Source organism: Arachis duranensis, chromosome 1 (assembly GCF_000817695.3).
Source record: "Arachis duranensis cultivar V14167 chromosome 1, aradu.V14167.gnm2.J7QH, whole genome shotgun sequence".
NCBI classification, from domain to species: Eukaryota; Viridiplantae; Streptophyta; class Magnoliopsida; order Fabales; family Fabaceae; genus Arachis; species Arachis duranensis.
In genome coordinates, this window is record NC_029772.3 from 5,968,767 (window position 1) to 5,974,136 (window position 5,370).

A 5,370-nucleotide genomic window follows, 5' to 3' on the forward strand; every position below is an offset into this window, starting at 1 on the left:
AGGATGAGAGAGAGAGGAAAGTAGTTTGTGTGTTTGTGTTCTGTTCTAAGTTTAGGTTGAGAGTTTCAAGTGTTTGGGACACTTAAAAAGCGTGGGTGACGAATGATTAGGCCCTAGTAGTCTAGTTTTAAGGTTAGTTATTAGCTATCTAAACTTAATTTCTTTTATGTATAAATATATGATAGTTAATTTTTATAATTAAGTGAAGATAAAAATTAACATGTTATTTTACACTTAATTTACCCTTAAATTTTGAATTTTTTCTCTCTCTTTCAAATGTAATTATTTTTCATCATGTAATATCTTCTGTGTAGACACAAATCACATAACTTTACGTGGCCATGCACAAAGCATATTTTCTATTGGTGTATGGTTAAGGTGTGCTGCGTCTGAAACCCATAAATATTAAGATTGTACTGTTCTTTCATCTTTTTTAGATCCCTGAGTGCTGTTCTATACTTATATCCACCATCTCATTTCCATAAAGTTGAGTTTGTTAGATCTCACTGAAAGTTCTATGAAAAGAAAATGAAAGAACGGTTTTATTAATTTTTTAATTGAGTTTCAATACCTTTTTTTCTTTTTAGTTAAGTCTCTATATTATTTATATTTTTCATTAAACTTTTATCGTAAAACAAAAGTCTGAGATAACAAAATATTCTGTTTTAAAAACGAATATTCTAAAGTTAAGTATAAAAAATATAATCTAAAACACTTCAATATTTTCTAAATTTCAAAAACACTCTTATCATTCTATCCAGACTCAGAAACTCCAGATCTTTTTGCATTTTTGTTGAGCTCTGCTGCTGGGTGTGAAAACCTTTACCTTTCTTCAAATCTTCACTCTCTTTAGCTCCTAACATATTTTTCCTCTCACAAGTAATAAATCTGTTGCCTCACTATGTTCTGCCCTTTCTCTCTCATCCTGCTCTCACTTTCGTTCTTTCCAATAGTCCACTTTACCCGTTTTACAGAATTTGAAGAAGACGGCGATAAACACACACCGACAAAAAATTTTACAAATATGAGCAGAACCAACAGAAATAAAAAGATTTATGGAAAGCAGATGCAAGCGGTGGACCAGCGGAAACAAGTATAAAGCTGGTAGTGGCTCAATGACAAAGATGCAGAAACAACTGTCGTGAGGGCCGCTGGGTGCTCCTCTCTCTCTCTTCTCCTCGGCTTGCTATCGCCACACATATTAGCTATCAGGCGCATCTTCGTCTCCACCTTTCCCTTCATGACGGCGCCATTTCTGGCTATGTGTTGTGCGCCATCGTCGCGTTGGGTGGTTTTGTCATTGTGGACATTGTCGTCTTCTTCAGCCGGTTTTGTTCCTCATCACGTAAGATCGCTAGCGTTCAGAACTCGTGTTCCGCATTCAGGTAGATTGGTTCCTAAATCAGAAGCTCCAATTGTAGATCTAGAATTATTGGTGTGATTTGAATTTGTCATGGTTTTGTTGCTGAACCTGAAATTTGGAATTTGTATAATTAAATTGTTAATTTTGGATCAGAAATTATTTATTGTAATTTTGTTGATGATTTTTTGGATATAAATCTGTTGTTGCCAAAGAGGAATTTGTATAACTGTTTATTCTACTTTTGCTTCATTTTGTTTCTACCTTTGTTTAATTTGATTATACTGATTATGAGTTTTGATTATGTATTTTGGTTGTAATTATTTTGCTCGTAATTAACTGATTATGTTATGGTAAAATTCTATGAGATAATACTCAATTTGGTCCCTAAACTTCCACGCAAGTTTCAATTTAGTCCTTGAAATTTCAATTGCCTCTATTTAGTCCCCAAATTTTGTGAATATAACTCATATTAGTCCTTGAAACAATTTTCAACATACAAACGTTAACAGAATACTGTCGTGACAGCCGGATACCACACTAAACTTTGTAAAATGATGTCGTTTTGGTTTTGGTACTCAAATAACCCAAAAACAACATCCTAAATGGTGTTTATTAAAATTTTACCTAACAAAATAAGTAATACGATGTCGTTTTTGAGCTATTTAAATGTCAAAAACCAAAACTGCATCATTTTACAAGTTTTAACGTGACATGTGATAATCTACAACAACTCTCTATTAATGTTTTTATACTAAAAATGGTCTCAGAGACTAATATGAGGCACGTTTATAAACTTTGGGGACTAAATAGAGGCAATTAAAACCTCAGGAACTAAATTGAGACTCGCGTGTAATTTAAGGGACCAAATTGAATATTATCTCAAATTCTATTTTTGATTATGCTAGTCTGGATTTGTGTGGTTAAAGAATAAAAATAAGGACTTGATTGATTAGGAAACATGTTGATATTGGAAGGGTGGTGACGAAGGAGGAGGGTGAGGAGATAATAAACGAAGTGGAGGAAGTAGTGAAAGGTGGTGAGGGTACATGGAAATTATAAGTGTAGGGTATAGAAAAATAAGTAAATGCACACTTCACTAACGTTTTTTAAATGTTTAACAGCAGTAGAATTGTAATTAAAAAAAATAATGATATAGAGATTCAGTTAAAAAAAGTATAAAAATTTAATTATAAATTTGATAAAACTATAAGAATCTGCAGAATAATTAAACTTTTTTTAAGTCTAAAAATTAAAATTCCAAACTATTGATTAAATCAAAGTAAACCTTGACAATTTCACCTTGGTAACGCGTGAAACATGTTTAATGAAAATGCAGTGTTCTCATAACAGAATTGGAAGCTGGTCCAGTTAATTGAAAATTGGTCACTAAATCGGTTTGATTAAGATAAGAAAAATGTAAAATAGTCTCTGACAATTATTTTAAAAGACAGTGAAACTTTTGATAAAAAAAATATCTAATCTAACCGCTAAGTTTTACTTTTATGGAACTGATTAACTTTTGTGCCAAAAAAAGTCAATGTTATTTTTTTTACACAGGAGCTAATCAGTTCAAAAAAAATCAGGAGTCAGGTTGAATTTTTTTTTGAGAGTCTCATTATTCTTTCGAGATAATTGTCAGGAATCGAGTGAAGTATTCACTCAATAAAGATTATTAGCAATGCTTCAGTTAAAAATGGAAATTTTTTAGCAATTAATCAATTTAAAATAATAAAATATAAAAAAATAACTTTTTCAAAAAAATTGATATTTTTCTACATAAATATTATTCTTTTTTTTTGGACTAAAAATATTATTCTTTTTAATTTGATGGCATTCTATTTTTTCTTTTGTTTTTTTGTTTAGTTAGTTTGGTTTCTTATGCTTAGCCCATTCCAAATACACTCAAAGATATGCCTAATTTACTTTTGTTCAATAGTCTTAAAGAGTTTGTAACACAAGTGTACTGGACTGGTAGGCTAGCCCATTCACTATTAAAAAGACAAGGAGTAATTCCCACAACCCCCAAGCCAATTTTTTTAAGAGCACTTGTTGATATTATTAAAATAAAATGTTCATATAAAAAAATGCTATACTTTTTAATGCATTAGGTATTAAGACATTGATTTTTGTTACTAATATAAAGACTTTGTGAACGGTGTCTTATCTTTTCTAGTGGGCTAATCAACATATACCTAATCCATCTAGTCTTGTTCTTTTTTTTTTAATGTAAGCTATCTCTTTTCTTCAAATGAGGCAATTTTATTTGAGCCGGTCCAATCTTTGTTTTGTTTTGTTTTGTGTTTTTTTGGACAAGAAAGGAAATTTTATCTCTAAATTTTGATAATTTAAACTAGCACTCTAATTAATATTATGATCACATGACATTCTTATTATTATTATTCAAATTAGGAAAAAGAAGAGAGTAGATAGTATGTGATCCATGAATGATGATGAGGCACCACAAAATCTGTGTCAGATTGAAGCATAAGTGAGATCGGTTTGGCTATTATTACATTTGATTGGTAACTAATTGTCTTGTGTTATTGTCCATTCTAAATGTGATTTTGGGACCCCCAAACTCATCATTATACTCAAATGTCATCAATTTCCAACATGATTTTAGTTACAAGCCAATGGTTGAGTAGAAGAAAGTTTTTGTTTGTTTTCCCTTTAATCTAAATTTTCACTATAACATTTTTTCTTGTACTTCTATTTATAGTTTTATACTACAAATTTCCAAACTTTTAATTTTTTTAAACTTATTATTTTCATATATTTTATAAATTATTTTAGGATTTTTTTTTGTTTTTCGCATCTTTTACTTTGTGTTTGGTTTATGTATGCTTTAAAAAATACACACACAAAACATAGAAATAATAAGACACATATTTTTTAACTAGTATAATATTTAAACACAGAATAGAAACACATATCACTATCTTATAAAAAATTAATATTGTCCTTATTACAAACGATTTCGCTAAAAAGACAACAGAAAATGTGAACAACGTAAATAATGAATTACACCACAGGCTCAGTAAACATAAAAAATATATATTATCCATCCTTACTCTCAATTACACCTTTCTTCTTTTCTATTTTCCTATTTTTACCGCAGCCACTCCAGTCTCTCCTCTCCTGTTACGCCCAACGTCACCAGCAACACCGGACCTTTGTGCCACAATAAAAAACATCCATATACAATAAAAAGTAACATCTATCGAACTTAAAAGAAACATCTATGTACAATAAAAAACAAGAATAAAACCCAAATAAGTCCTTGACAATTATCTCAAAAGACAACGAGGCCCTTAACAAAAAAAAAAAAAAATTCAATCCGGCCCCTGACAATTACCTCGAAAGGACAACGAGGCCCCTGTGAAAATTCAGGTTTTTTTTTTTTTTTTTTGCACAGGGGCTAATCAGCCCCAAAAAAATATCAGGGGCCGGATTTGGTGTTTTTTTTCTTGGGACCTCGTTGTCCTTTCGAGGTAATTGTCAGGGGTCGGATGTGGTATTCACTCTAAAAACAAAACATCCATGTACAATAAAAAGAAACGTCAGCGATGTACAATAAAAAGCAACATCTATCGAACTTAAAAGAAACATCCATGTACAATAAAAAGAAAAATTTGTGAGGCTGTGCAACGTGATTCATGGAAGGTGGAGGGCGCCTACGTCGCAGAAGGAGAAAAAGAAGAAGACCGATGGCGGCGGAGGGACACGATGGAGGACAATGATGTGAGGGATGGCACGATCATGTCATAGGCGCGACTTCTCCCTGCAGCAGCGATGTGAAGCCCGATGATACAACAGCAGCAACAGAGGGCAGAGGCAATCCCCATGATGCGATGGAGGACAAAGTTGGACTATCTACGGTGGCGCGATGGAGGCACGACAAGGTTGCACTGCGTGCGACAGTTGGGGAGGCACGACGAAACACGAATGCATGCGGCAGCTACGGATGCATGAGGGAGCCGGAATGTATGCGGTGTTTCGCGAGTGTC